The 16205-nt window shown below is 40.5% G+C and overlaps 1 protein-coding gene across 1 annotated transcript in view; it reads right to left on the minus strand.

Annotated features, from left to right (window-relative positions):
• DEPTOR (DEP domain containing MTOR interacting protein) overlaps positions 1-16205 on the minus strand; it is a 209123-nt gene that overhangs the window by 32661 nt on the left and 160257 nt on the right. The window lies entirely within an intron of this gene.

A 16205-nucleotide genomic window follows, 5' to 3' on the forward strand; every position in this document is an offset into this window, starting at 1 on the left:
CTCTAGTTGTGGCGAGCGGGGGCTACTCTTCGTTGCGGTGCGCGGGCTTCTCATTGCAGTGGCTTCACTTGTTGTGGAGCACGGGCTCTAGGTGCGTGGGCTTCAGCAGCTGTGGCATGCGGGCTCAGTAGTTGTATCACTATTATCATTGAAAAACTCTTTCTAGAAGCCTGGAGTCCTGGGGATTTGCCTTCATTCCTTTTATGGTGGGTCTGTGACCTAAATGTCTGTCCTTATAAAGAAGGAATTCTGGAGATACACAGACATACAGACACACAGACACACAGACACACACAATGGAATCCTACTCAGCCATAAAAAGAATAAAATTTTGCTATGTGCAACAACATGGATGGACTCAGAGGGCATTATGCTAAGTAAAATAAGTCAGAAAAAGACAAATACTATATAATATCGCTTACATGTGGAATCTAAAAAATACAGCAAACCAGTAAATATAACAAAACAGAAGCAGACTCATAGAGAACAAACTAGTGGTTACCAGTGGGGAGAGGGAAGCAGGGAGGGACAAGCTAGGGGTAGGGGATTACAAAAAAAAGAAGTTCCCTTTGTCTCTCCTCTGTCCTTGCTGTAAGTTCACTTTCTTTTCTCTAAGCTTCGAGAAAGATGCCAGACTGAAGGTCTCCTGTGCTCCAGTAGATGTCAGTCTGGCCTTATGGGAGGACCTAGGGAAAACTAAGATACACGCAAGCCTGCTTCCAGGAATGAATGAAAAGGAGGGTGGAGTGCCTTTCACAGGCCATCTAAGAAATAAGGCAGGAAAGAGGAGGCAACAGCAAGACTTCGAAGCCCACTTCCATCTCAGGAGAGTATGTTGTAAATTTGGGATTTTTACAAACACAAACTTTTATTTAACAAACATTAATTGAGAGGTTACCGTGTGCTGGGGACCTTCTTAGGTCCTGGAGATAGAGGATTTGTTGATGTGGTTCCTATCCTCTAGGGCCCCCAAGTTACTTTTTTTTTTTTTTTTTTTTGGCTGTGTTGGGTCTTCGTTTCCCTAGTTGTGGCAAGTGGGGGCCACTCTTCATCGCGATGCGCGGGCCTCTCACTATCGTGGCCTCTCTTGTTGCGGAGCACAGGCTCCAGACGCGCAGGCTCAGTAGTTGTGGCTCACGGACCCAGTTGCTCTGCGGCATGTGGGATCTTCCCAGTCCAGGGCTCGAACCCGTGGCCCCTGCATTAGCAGGCAGATTCTCAACCACTGCGCCACCAGGGAAGCCCCCCAAGTTACTTTTTAATTGCCCATCTGTAGTGATTAGCACTTACCATGGCAATAGGAGGCCATCTATTATTATGTGTTGAATGAATGAAATGAAATGCATGCATGAGAACAAAAGTGTCTGAGTGTTTGCTTGCAGAAGAGCATCTTGGAAAAATAGCCACACACACCCCCCCCCACAGTTTTGTAACAAAGGAAACCCTAAGGATGAACCAAATGATACGTAGTGATGTTGAGAAGAAAGAGGAAAAGAGGGGTGACCCCTGATGTCTGCAGGAGGAAAGTCAGGTGAAACAGCAGCCACCAGGGAAGAGGAATGAGCCCTGGATCATCACTGCTCAGGAGTGCAATGATGCGTGTGGACCCCACAGCAACATCAAGGAAGTGGAGTCCTCTCAAGGAGCGAGTTCTGGCTCTCAATGGTTCTCTGCTACTACGAGCATGTGTGATCTTGGATCCTTGGGCCACCCGGGCGGCCACTGGAGCCAGATACCATCAGTAGTCAGTGACTGGTTCCAATTCTGACCCACCACTTGGCTGGTGTGTGGCCTTGTGCCACCAACTTCACCTCCCTAGAGAGCTCCTTGCCTATAAAATGAGGATTTTTACCAGAACCTACCTTATGGAGTTGTGTGAGGATTAAATTAGATCATCCCTAGAAAACAATAGACTAGCTGGTATATATTGAGAGTGCAATAAACATTAGCTATTATTGTTTATTGTTATTCTTATTAATTTTTCTAGGACTGTTTCTCCATTCATAGAATGACAGAATAAACCAGCAAATGTACAAAGTCTCTTACCAATGTAAAAAGAGATGATTCTGATTTCATACTTTTGTTTCCATTTATACACTAATGTGGAAGTGTGGAGTATGGGACAAGCTAATTCTCTTCAGCAAGAAGGAAAGCAAAGACCATGGACTGGTAAGGAGAGAAGTAAGTGAGTGGATTACCGGCTGGTGATAACAAACAAAAAGATGGTATAGTGCCTCCTCCTCATTCCCCTTCTTTTTTTTTTTTTCCTTTCTTTGGCTGTGCCACGTGGCTTGTGGGGTCGACCAGGGATCGAACCCGTGTCCCTGGAAATGTGGAGTCCTAACCACTGGACCGCCAGGGAATTCCCCTCATTCTGTTTCAAGCAAGGAAAGCACTAGAAATAGTTTTTTACATCCAATGTAGCTCAGATTTGCTGAAAGAAAATCCGAAAAAAACAGCGGTTCTTTGTCTCACACAAACTGGCTGGTCTGACATGCGCAGACTCGTCTTCCTTAGAGCTCACAGCATTTGTTTCCTTCCCTTTCCTGCTATGAAACACCAGACCTGGGAGTCTCTCTGCTTAATCATGAATGAACCTTCATGTTCCCGAGTCACATGGTCCATGGGTTTCCCAGGCTCAAGAATAAGGGCAAGTATTCTACTTCTTCACATTTCACGGTGGCAGGAACATCCAGAACTTTTAAAATCTGGACTCCTCTCAGAGTCTTGGCTACATTCACATACACATTTTCAAAGTTAGGGTAACAGAACAAATGCCCTTCTTCTCTCTTCCTTTCTCCTCCTCACTGGCTTATCCACCGAAGTCCCATCCACTCAGGTTGGATCTCAAGACGTGTCACTAGCCACCTTCATAAAGTTTATATTATGAATTGGCCTTTGTGGACCCAGACATTTCAGACTTCAGGAAGAAATGAGTTTAATGTTTAACCCCAAGGGAACAAAGGGAATTTAGAAGATGCTATGGGGTCTCAGGAGGCAAAGAAAGGAAGTCAGAATGACAGGCAAAGGAAAAGAGTTGTCAAATCCCAGATGTAAGGACAGGAGACACTTCACCAAGTTCCTCACAGAGCACTCCATTATTTTGCTCAGTACCTTCATCAGATGTACAAGGCAAGCAGCAACCTGTGTCTCCACTCCCTGCCTGCAGAAAGCTTGTGCCAACAGAAGCACAAGGTGGTGATTTTTGCTTACATAATTCTGGCATGAATCCTAAACCTCTAGACCTGGGAAGCTGCCCACGAAAGACAGATGGACAAATGGAATGATGTCTCAATTAAGGTGTGCTCAGGAAAAGAACTTCCTTTATAATCAAAACTAAGTCTCCAATATACCCTGAGAGATAGTGTTTGCCAAGGAATGTGGGGCACAACAATTGATGACTTTTATTGCGTTCTTAATAGGATCTTAAAGTGCCAGAAGGGAATTCTCTGGCAGTCCAGTGGTTAGGACTCCAGTGCTTTCACTGCCAGGCCCAGGCTTAATCCCTAGTCAAGGAACTAAGATCCCCACAAACCACCAATATACAAACAAACAAAACCAGGAAGGGAGCAAATGCAGAAACAAGGGAGGAGCAGTCAAGCAACAACAGTGCAGCCTTGGGGCAGGGTCCTGGTTCTTCCTCAAGGAATATACATCACAATATCATTGAGTTCTTCTGCAGGAACTAAGGTCCCCACCAGCTGGTAACTTCAGGCTGAGCCCAAGATTCCTGGAGTGCCACCCAGTTATCTCACCACCAACCAATCAGAAGAAAGACACACACTCTGCAGCCCTCACCTAAATTATGCCTATAAAAACTTATAGCTGAAAACCATTGGGGAGTCCAGGGTTTTAGAGCAGGAGCCACCCGTCCTCCTTGTATTGGCACTGTTAAAATAAATGCTGTCCTTTCCTTCACCATAACCTGGTGTCAGTAGATTGGCTTTACTGTGCCCAGGAAAGCAAACCTGAGTTTGGTTCAGTAACATATTGTCGGTGATGAAGACATATATGTACAGACAATATATAAAGGCGATAGTATGGATTCGTGTGGGTCTTTCAAGGTATCAGATAATCAGCATGGTATAGTACTAAAAATGATAACAATAGCTATCATTAGTTGTTTTTGGAGTACTTAACTACTTGCCAGGCACTATACCAAGACCTTTAAATGTATTAATTCATTAATCTTCATAAGAGCCTTATGAGATTGTTATTTCTCAAAAATGAGAAACCCAAAGCACAGAGAGATGTACTGAAAAGAGCATTGACTGAGCATTTTGGGGGCCTGAAGTCCAGTCCCAGGTAAAAGTAAGTTGGCATGAGTTTAGGGAAAAGTCTAGCTTCTCCAGAGTGCATTTTCTTTTCCATTTAGTACACAAACAAGAGAAACATCCAATTATTGATTATTTAGTATGGATCAGGCACAAGAGTGAGCATTTTACATGCACTATCTCATTTAATTTTCATAGTTAAATGGGGTGGGTACTGGTATCCTCATTTTACAGACAAGGAAATTGATGTCTCAGAGGTGAGTAACTGGATGTGCTCCTAAGTGCTACAGCTGGAATCTGAATCCAGGCCTGTATGTATCCAGAGCCCATGCTCTTAACCCACACAACCTTTCCAGCTTCAGTACCTTTAGACTTGCTTCCTTTACCTGTAGTCTTTCTTTAAGGCTGTGTCAATCCCATCCTTTAGGCATTAACTCAAAACATCAAGTTTGTAGAAGCTTTTCCTCAAGGCTGTTGCACTGCATAACTCCAGGGGGCGCTGTCCACATGGACCATCATGTGAGAGGTGCCCCACTGAAAATGAGTAATATGGCAGCTGTTTTCACTAACCACCGCATGAAATCCTGTTCATTCTCTATCACCCCATCTGGTTTCATTTACCTCTTAGGACTTACCCCCATCTAAAATGAATTATTTTATTTATATAATTATTTTCTATGTCTCTGTGATGTTGTGATTCATAATAAGACATATTTGGTCTTTGTCCCATTTCTGGCACAGAACTCCTAAAGCCTTTGGAATTTCCTAAGTGATGAGAGCAATAAAGGTGTCTTGTGTTATGTTAATGAGGTGACTTTCCACACACACCTAAAGGTGGTTGCCAGAAAAGCCAACCATGTGATTAGAGGGTTGGAACTTTGAATTCCACCTCCCTGACCTCTGGGGAGGGGAAAGGGACTGGAGGTTGAATTGACTGCCAATGGCCAAAGATTTAATTAATCATGCCAGTGTAATGAAACCTCCATTTAAAAAATCAAAAGGTTGGCTCTTGAAGATGGTGGAGTACAAGGATATGCACTCACTCCCTCTGGCGAGAGCACCAGAATCACAACTAACTGCTGAACAATCATCAACAGAAAGACACTGGAACTCATCAGAAAAGATACCCCACATCCAAAGACAAAGGAGAAGCCACAATGAGACGGTAGGAGTGGCGCAATCACAATAAAATCAAATCCCATGACTGCAGGGTGGGTGACTCACAAACTGGAGAACACGTATACCACAGAAGTTCACCTACTGGATTGAAGGTTCTGAGCCCCACGTCAGGCTTCCCAACCTGGGGGTCTGGCAATGGAAGGAGGAATTCCCAGAGAATCAGACTTTGAAGGCTAGCAGGATTTGATTGTAGGACTTTGACAGGACTGGGGGAAACACTTTGTGTGTGGAGGGCACACACAAAGTAGTGTGTGCATCAGGACCCAGGGGAATGAGCAGTGACCCCATAGGAGACTGAACCAGAACTAACTGCTAGCGTTGGAGGTTCTCCTGCAGAGACGGGGGGTGGCTGTGGCTCACCGTGGTAACAAGGACACTGGCAGCAGATGTTCTGGCAAGTACTCCTTGGAGTGAGCCCTCCCAGAGTCCAACATTAGTCCCACCAAAGAGCCAGGTAGGCTCCAGTGCTGGGTCGTCTCAAGCCAAACAAACACCAGGGAGGGAACCCAACCCCACCCATCAGCAGACAAGTGGATTAAAGTTTTACTGAGCTCTGCCCACCAGAGCAACACCCAGCTCTACCCACCACCAGTCCCTCTCATCAGAAAGCTTGCAAATGCCTCTTAGATAGCCTCATTGACTAGAGGGCAGACAGCAGAAGTAAGAAGAACTACAACTCTGGAACATGTGGAAGGAAAACCACATTCACAAAAAGATAGACAAAAGGAAAAGGCAGAGGACTTTGTACCAGATGAAGGAACAAGATAAAACCCCAGAAAAACAACTAAATGAAGAGGAGATGGGCAACCTTCCAGAAAAAGAATTCAGAATAATGATAGTGAAGATGATCCAGGACTTCGGAAAAAGAATAGAAGCAAAGATCAAGAAGGTGCAAGAAATGTTTAAAAAGACCTAGAAGAATTAAAGAACAAACAAACAGAGACGAACAATACAATAACTGAAAGGAAAAATACACTAGAAGGAATCAATAGCAGAATAACTGAGGCAGAAGAATGGATAAGTGACATGGGAGACAGAATGGTGGAATTCAATGCTGTGGAACAGAATAAAGAAAAAAGAATGAAAAGAAATGAAGACAGCTTAAGAGACCTCTGGGACAACATTAAATGCACCAACATTCACATTATAGGGGTCCCAGAAGGAGAAGAGAGAGAGGAAAGACCTGAGAAAATATTTGAAAAGATTATAGTCAAAAACTTCCCTAACGTGGGAAAGGAAATAGCCACCCAAGTCCAGGAAGGGCAGAGAGTCCCAGGCAGGATAAACCCAAGGAAAAACACTCTGAGACACATAGTAATCAAAGTGACAAAAATTAAAGACAAAGAAAATTTATTGAAAGCAACAAAGGAAAAACAACAAATAGCATACAAGGGAACTCCCAGAAGGTTAACAGCTGATTTCTTAGCAGAAACACTACAAGCCAGAAGGGAGTGGCATGATATATTTAAAGTGATGAAAAGGAAGAACCTACAACCCAGATTACTCTACCCAGCAAGGATCTCATTCATATTTCACAGAAAAATCAAAAGCTTTACAGACCAGCAAAAGCTAAGAGAATTCAGCACCACAAAAACCAGCTGTACAACAAACACTAAAGGAACTTCTCTAAGTGGGAAACACAAGAGAAGAAAAGGACCTACAAAAACAAACCCATAATAATTAAGAAAATGATAATAGGAACATACATATTGATAAGTACCTTAAACGTGAATGGATTAAATGCTCCAACCAAAAGACACAGGCTTGCTGAATGGATACAAAAGGAAGACCCATATATATGCTGTCTACAAGAGACCCACTTCAGACCTAGGTACACATACAGACTGAAAGTGAGGGGATGGAAAAAGATATTCCATGCAAATGGAAATCAAAAGAAAGCTGGAGTAGCAATACTCATATCAGACAAAATAGACTCTAAAATAAAGAATGTTGCAAGAGACAAGGAAGGACACTACATAATGATCAAGGGATCAATCCAAGAAGAAGACATAACAATTATAAATATATATGCACTCAACATAGGAGCACCTCAATACATAAGGCAACTGCTGACAGCTATAAAAGAGGAAATCGACAGTAACACAATAAGAGTGGGGGACTTTAACACCTCACTTACACCAATGGACAGATCATCCAGACAGAAAATCAATAAGGAAACACAAGCTTTAAATGACACAATAGACCAGATAGATTTAATTGATATTTATAGGACATTCCATCCAAAAACAGCAGATTACACTTCTTCTCAAGTGCACAAAGAACATTCTCCAGGATAGATCACATCTTGGGTCACAAATCAAGCCTCAGTAAATTTAAGAAAATTGAAACTATATCAAGCATCTTTTCTTACCACAACGCTATGAGATTAGAAATCAATTACAGGGAAAAAAACATAAAAAACACAAACACATGGAGGCTAAACAATACATTACTAAATAACCAAGAGATCACTGAAGAAACCAAAGAGGAAATCAGAAAATACCTAGAGACAAATGACAATGAAAGCACAACGATCCAAAACCTATGGGATGCAGTAAAAGCAGTTCCAAGAGGGAAGTTTATAGCAATACAAGCCTACCTTAAGAAACAAGAAAAATCTCAAATAAACAATCTAACCTTACACATAAAGGAACTAGAGAAAGAAGAACAAACAAAACCCAAAGTTAGTAAAAGGAAAGAAATCATAAAGAGCAGAGCAGAAATAAATGAGAGAGAAACAAAGAAGACAATAGCAAAGATCAATAAAACTAAAAGCTGGTTCTTTAAGAAGATAAACAAAACTGATAAACCTTTAGCCAGACTCATCAAAAAAAAGAGGGGGAGGACTTAAATCAGTAAACTTAGAAATGAAAAAGGAGAAGTTACGACGGACACTGCAGAAATACAAAGCATCATAAGAGACTACTACAAGCAACTCTATGCCAATAAAATGGACAACCTGGAAGAAATGGACAAATTCTTAGAAAGGTATAACCTTCCAAGACTGAACGAGAAAGAAATATAAAATATGAACAGACCAATCACAACTAATGAAATTGAAACTGGGATTAAAAATCTTCCAACAAACAAAAGTCCAGGACCAGATGGCTTCACAGGTGAATTCTATCAAACATTTAGAGAAGAGCTAACACCCATCCATCTCAAACACTTCCAAAAAATTGCAGAGGAAGGAACACTCCCAAACTCATTCTATGAGGCCACCATCACCCTGATACCAAAACCAGACAAAGATACTACAAAAAAAGAAAATTACAGACCAATATCACTGATGAATATAGATGCAAAAATCCTCAACAAAATACTATCAAACAGAATCCAACAACACATTAAAAGGATCATACACCATGATCAAGTGGGATTTATCCCAGGGATGCAAGGATTCTTCAGTGTACACAAATCAATCAATGTGATAAACCATATTAACAAGTTGAAGGAGAAAAACCACATGATCATCTCACTAGATGCAGAAATAGCTTTTGACAAAATTCAACACCGATTTATGATAAAAACTCTCCAGAAAGTGGGCATAGAGGGAACCTACCTCAACATAATAAAGGCCATATACAACGAACCCACAGCAAACGTCATTCTCAATGGTGGAAAACTGAAAGTATTTCCTCTAAGATCAGGAACAAGACAAGGATGTCCACTCTCACCACTATTATTCAACATAGTTTTGGAAGTCCTAGCCATGGCAGAGAAGAAAAGGAAATAAAAGGAATACAAATTGGAAAAGAAGAAGTAAAACTGTCACTGTTTGCAGGTGACATTATACTATAGGTAGAGAATGCTAAAGATGCACCAGAAAACTACTAGAGCTAATCGATGAATTTGGTAAAGTAGCAGGATACAAAATTAATGCACAGAGATCTCTTGCATTCCTATACACTAATGATGAAAAATCTGAAAGAGGAATTAAGGAAACACTCCCATTTACCATTGCAACAAAAAGAATAAAATACCTAGGAATAAACCTACCTAAGGAGACAAAAGACCTGTATGCAGAAAACTATAAGACAGTGATGAAATAAATTAAAGATGATACAAACAGAGGGAGAGATATACCATGTTCTTGGACTGGAAGAATCAACATTGTAAAAATGACTATACTACCCAAAGCAATCTACAGATTCAATGCAATCGCTATCAAACTACCAATGGCATATTTCACAGAACTAGAACAAAAAATTTCACAATTTGTATGGAAACACAAAAGACCTGGAATAGCCAAAGCAATCTTGAGAAAGAAAAATGGAGCTGGAGGAATCAGGCTCCCTGACTTCAGACTATACTAGAAAGCTACAGTAATCAAGACAATATGGTACTGTCACAAAAAACAGAAATATAGATAAATGGAACAGGATAGAAAGCCCAGAGATAAACCCACGCACCTATGGTCAACTAATCTATAACAAAGGAGGCAAGGATACACAGTGGAGAAAAGATAGTCTCTTCAATAAGTGGTACTGGGAAAACTGGACAGCTACATGTAAAAGAATGAAATTAGAACATTCCCTAACACCATACACAAAAATAAACTCAAAATGGATTAGATACCTAAATGTAAGAGCAGACACTATAAAACTCTTAGAGGAAAACACAGGAAGAACACTCTTTGACATAAATCACAGCAAGATGTTTTTTGATCCACCTCCTAGAGTAATGGAAATAAAAATGAAAATAAACAAATGGGACCTAATGAAACTTAAAAGCTTTTGCAAAGCAAAGGAAACAACAAACAAGAAGAAAAGACAACGCTCAGAATGGAAAAAAATATTTGCAAACAAATCAAACAACAAAGGATTAATCTCCAAAATATATAAAGAGCTCATGCCACTCAATATTAAAAAAACAAACAACCCAATCCAAAAATGGGCAGAAGACCTAAATAGACATTTCTCCAAAGAAGACATACAGATGGTCAAGGAGCACATGAAAAGCTGCTCAACATCACTAGTTATTAGAGAAATGCAAATCAAGACTACAATGAGGTATCACCTCACGCCAGTTAGAATGGGCATCATCAGAAAATGTACAAACAACAAATGTTGGAGAGGGTGTGGAGAAAAGGGAACCCTCTTGCACTGTTGGTGGGAATGTAAATTGATACAGCCACTATGGAGAACAGTATGGAGGTTCCTCAAAAAACTAAAAATAGAATTACCATATGACCCAGCAATCCCACTACTGGGCATATACCTGAAGAAAACCATAATTCAAAAAGACACATGCACCCCAGTGTTCATTGCAGCAGTATTTACAATAGCCAGGTCATGGAAACAACCTAAATGCCCACTGACAGACAAATGGATAAAGAAGGTGTGGTGCATATATACAATGGAATATTACTCAGTCATAAAAAGGAATGAAATTGGGTCATTTGTAGAGACGTGGATGGATCTACAGACTGTCATACAGAGTGAAGTAAGTCAGAAAGAGAAAAACAAATATCATATATTAACACATATATGTGGAACCTAGAAAAATGGTACAGATGAACCGGTTTGCAGGGCAGAAATAGAGACCCAGATATAGAGAACAAATGTATGGACACCAAGGGGGGAAGCTGGTGGGGTTGGTGGTGGTGATGGGATGAATTGGGAGATTTGGGTTGACTTATATATACTAATATGTATAAAATAGATAACTAATAAGAACCTATTGTGTAAAAGAATAAATAAAATTCAAAAATTAAAATAATAAATGAAGTAAAATAAATAAAAAATTAAAAGATTGGGGTTGGGAAAGCTTTGGGGTTGTTGAACACATGGAGATTTAGGGAGAGTGGCATGTTCTGAGAGGGCATGGAAGCTTCATGCCCTTTCCCCATACCATTCCCTGTGCATCTCTTCCATCTCTCCCGAGTTATATCCTTTTATAATAAAGCAGTAATCTAATAAGTAAAACATGTCTCTGCTTTCTGTGAGCTGCTCTAGCAAATTAGTCAAACACAAGGAAAGGGTCATGAGAACCTCTGATCCATTCAATCAGAAGCACAGGTGATAACCTGGGCTTGCATTTGGCAGCTGAAGTGAAGTGGAGGGGCAGTCTTGTAGGTCTGAACCCTTAAACTGTGGAATCTAATGCTGTACCCGGGTAGATAGTGTCAGAATTAGGTTGAATTATAGGACACCTTGTTGGTGCTGGAGCATCGTTTGGTGGTGGTGGAGGAAACCCCCACAATGGAACTGGGTGCAGAACTCCTTTTAGTCCCCCAAGAATATATAAACTTCATAAGGACTGGGACCTTTCTTATTTACTGCTGTTTGGGAAAGATTTAGTGGCAGGCCTATAGTAGGTGCTTAATCAATTCTTTGTTGGGTGTTTTTGAAGATGTTACATGGCTTCCAGTAATCCTTGTCTCATCAAAATCACAGAGTTGTTGTAGGGTAAAACATTTCAAAGACATCCTGTGCGTAAAGAAGACATTGATATACTAAGTTAGGATCACAAACGACTTCTCACATTTTTTGTACTTTAAACTTTATGAACTTTACAGCAACTTAGAATTCTCAATATCATTGACCAAATAAACATTTGACAAAAATTAAGAAGTTTCAGAATATAGGTGTTGGAGAAGATACTGATCCACATATACCGCTTTTATATTTCAGATGGGCAACTACATTGGTTCAACCACTTTGCAAACTAGTTACATGTGATCTTGTAGAGTTAGTATTCACATTTCCTATGACTCAGAAATTCTTGTGGATACCTAAGAGAAACTCCTACACTTGTACCCAGGAGATGATATCAGAATGTTCCTAGTAATCCTACTTATGACAACAACAATGGAAACAACCCAAATGCCCATGGTCAAGAAAACAGACAATTTTTGCTCTGGAAATATATGAAGCTGTAAAAAAATGAATTAATTACAACTACATATAAAAATCTAGAAGAATCTTAGTAATATAATCTTGAATGAAAACAAGCAAGGCCCAGAAGTTTATATAAAACTTGATGTTCTTCTAATAAAGTTCATTTTTTAAAAAAACCTAAACAATGATTAAGAACAAAAAGAACAGTGGGGAACTCCCTGGCAGTCCAGTGGTTAAGACTCAATGCTTTCACTGCTGCACAGCCAAAAAAAAAAAAAAAAAAAGAACAAGAGAATGAATGGTAAACTCAACATTTGCCATTGTGCTTTCCTTGGGTAAGGGCAAGTGGGGGACAGGATTGGGAAGGAGACAACAGTTTAAATATAAGTTGTTGTCAGTGTTCTGGTTCTGGGGTTGGATGGTGGTTTGTGGTATTGAAACACCCATATCAACCTAGGATTTCATATTCCCACCTCTCCATGGAGAGAAGTCTTCTAGGAGACAGGCCTAGAGGTGACTCCTGAAGGATGAGCTGAATCCAGGGTCTGGTCTACTCGGTTTTATACTTCCAGGGCCTATATATACTGTCCAGCAAAACACAGGTCCTCAGTGAGGTTTCTTGAATGAATGAAAGCACAAGTGAATAAATGAATAAATGAGAGAAAAATGTAAAGTCCTTTTGTTTAATATTGCGTATAGTCTGAATAACCACTCACCTCCATACTTCTGCCCTACACATACTGAATTGTGTAACTGATTTCCTAATTAGTTGAAAAAAACCAAAAAGCAAAAAAATAACATTCTCTCAAAATCGTAAACAACAACATAGCATATTTCCATATAGACTATTCCCTAACACTCATCAGTAACTGTGTAGTGAGGAAATGATTTCAAATCAAATACACTACAGAAAAAGCTTTTTAATGCACTTTTTTTTTTCCAGGCAAAAGAGCTTCAGAAAATATCCATCATTAAGTAGTTTTACAAATGGCACTTTTGGCTACATTAGAGAATTAGATATGAGTCCCATGTGTTTTCTCTGATAGGTTAGCAGTAGATCAGCTTTACAATGCAACCCTTTCTTAGGATAAAATAATGGCTAATGTGTTCTAAAAGACAGAAAAAGCTGGAACCCTAAAGTCATTGTTTTAAAAATTTAACATTTATTTTATGCTGTACTGTCTATTTTCATATTACAATTTAAAGTATTTTGTTATAATTTTTAAGAAATGGAGAAAATAAATTTCAACCTAATTTTAAAATAAACATATATATTAAGTACATATATTAATGCATTTGACAATACCATATACTAACTTTGATGATGAACTTCCTTTTGGTACACTGCAGATTTGTCCTTTTGGTATTCAACTGAGGACAAACATATTACACCTGAAATTCTGCCTTAAATGAGTAAAACCATGGTCAATGACACCAATAGAGTCCAACCAATTTGCAAAACTGAAATGTTCTAGAGTTATTCTGATCATATATAACCAAAATGAAACAGGATTAATATTCAATGGGAGAGAATAGTCAACATCATTCAAGTAGATCATAAAAGCAGATTAATTTCACAACATATTTGAAAGTAATGAGTATTTGGAAATGTGAGACTCAATTCTGGCCTGAAAGCAATGATTTTTTTTTTTTTGCGGTACGCGGGCCTCTCACTGTTGTGGCCTCTCCCATTGCAGAGCACAGGCTCCGGACGCGCAGGCTCAGCGGCCATGGCTCACGGGCCCAGCGGCTCCACGGCATGTGGGATCTTCCCGGACTGGGGCACGAACCCGTGTCCCCTGCATCGGCAGGCGGACTCTCAACCACTGTGCCACCAGGGAAGCCCTGAAAGCAATGATTTTTAAATTATTAATTGCTACCACTCCAATGCATTCACCTTTTATAAGGTAGTGTGAAGTTGATCATATCTAATCTACTCAAACATGGATATCTTCTTCATGTTACCAACCATTTCTCAACTAGAAATGTATCCATTTATACAATTATTTATCAGAGATTAATAAGAAAACATCAGATAATAGAACCAACCCAAAAGGCAGCTGCATTTTTCTCTCTACAGCAGAATTAACCAACATGGCTTTCAAATCCTATGCTAAAGAATTAACGAAAAATGATTTCTGTCTCTATCACAAAAACACAGACACATTACACAAACACCTGAAAAACCAAAAGTGTTTTCTCTAGGATAAAAGTAAGCCATTTCAGGGATTCTCCATGAGTGAACTCTCACACACAATACACCAATAGACACAGACACACACATACATAGGAAATAAAAGCTCTTAGAAATACTGCTTACTGTTAATTTAGAATCATTCTTGGTGTTACATTTAGGAATGGAGTTTCTAAATTTTAAAGCTGTTCAACTGTCAAAATATCACCAAAAATATTTATTTATTTATTTATTTATTTATTTTTATTTTTTATGGTATGCGGGTCTCTCACTGTTGTGGCCTCTCCCGTTGCGGAGCACAGGCTCCGGACGCGCAGGCTCAGCGGCCATGGCCCACGGGCCCAGCCGCTCCGCGGCATGTGGGATCTTCCCGGACCGGGGCACGAACCCGCGTCCCCTGCATCGGCAGGTGGACTCTCAATCACTGCACCACCAGGAAAGCCCAAAATATTTATTTTTTAATGATATGATTTAACAACTCAAGGCCTGAGTTAATTAAAGTATGTATTCTTCACCTGCACAGGTACATGGCACAACTGCATTTTATGAATAATCCAAAGCCAAAGGCCTATTTTCACTGCATTACCCTCCACTGCAGGAGGCTATATAAGAACATAGGATTGGAGGGCGGAAGGCTGGTGTTTGGCCCAGGCTCTGGCCCCAACAAGCCTCATGAGTATCGGCATGTCACCTGACCACTCCACACCTCAGCAAAATGCAAAGAATAAAAACCGTGCTCTCCGTGGTTCCATGCAGCACTATTATTTCAGGATTTTTCTGACTCTAGTTTTCATTAGGCATGGGGCTTTATTCACAACTGTTGTACGTCTACCCAGTGGTTGGTCAGTAATTTACATCTGGATAGCTGGAGCCTTTCAGTAACTAGGTAAGTTTTTGGTCCTTTATTCAAAACAATAGTGAGTACCTAGTCTTAGTGGGTTAAAAATGGCCAGATTTTTTGCAGCTCCTCCCATCAAAAGGAAGAGTCTGTTTCCCAGACTCTTGATTCTGGGCTAGCTTTGTGACTTGCTTTTGGCCAACAAAATGCTGTGGAGGTGACACTGTGTGACTTCCAAGCAAGTCCACAGAAGGTCTTGCAGTTTCCATGCTCCCCCTCTTTGATCTCATGAGGCCTAACAAGAAAGCCTGGGCTAGCAATGGGGAAAGGCCACGTGAAGTGAACTGAGGCACCCCAGCCAACAGCCCCAGCCAACAGTGAGATATATACACAAAGCCATCCACAATCAGCCAGCCCCCAATCGACACGCTCCTTGACCACAGATGTTTGTTTGAACCCAACCTGTAGCACATCAAGCTGTGGCTGGTCATCCTAGCAGAGCTTTGCCCAAAAGGCCAACCCACAGGATCATGAGCAAATAAGTAGTGTTATAAGGTATGTTTTGGGTTGATTCGCTAGACAGCAATGGATAGCTGACATACTGCTCTGTGTTAGGAACTGTGCTAGGTGAAGGGGCAACCTGGGCAGCAAGACACAGTTCCTGTTCTGCAGATGCTTAGAGTGCAGTTAGGGAGACAGACGTGTAATGGGACAATTTCAAAGGAAATGTCATCAGTGCTGTCATCACAAGAGGGTGGCGTATAGGGGTCCATGGGAATTTAGAGAAGGGCATCAATCCCAGAACCAGATTGCTGGCAAAGACTTCTCAGAGGTCATATCTAAGAATACCTAAGGGGAATTAAAAAGACAGATTTTTC

This window comes from Mesoplodon mirus (assembly GCF_964341445.2).
Source record: "Mesoplodon mirus genome assembly, chromosome: 16".
NCBI classification, from domain to species: domain Eukaryota; kingdom Metazoa; phylum Chordata; class Mammalia; order Artiodactyla; family Ziphiidae; genus Mesoplodon; species Mesoplodon mirus.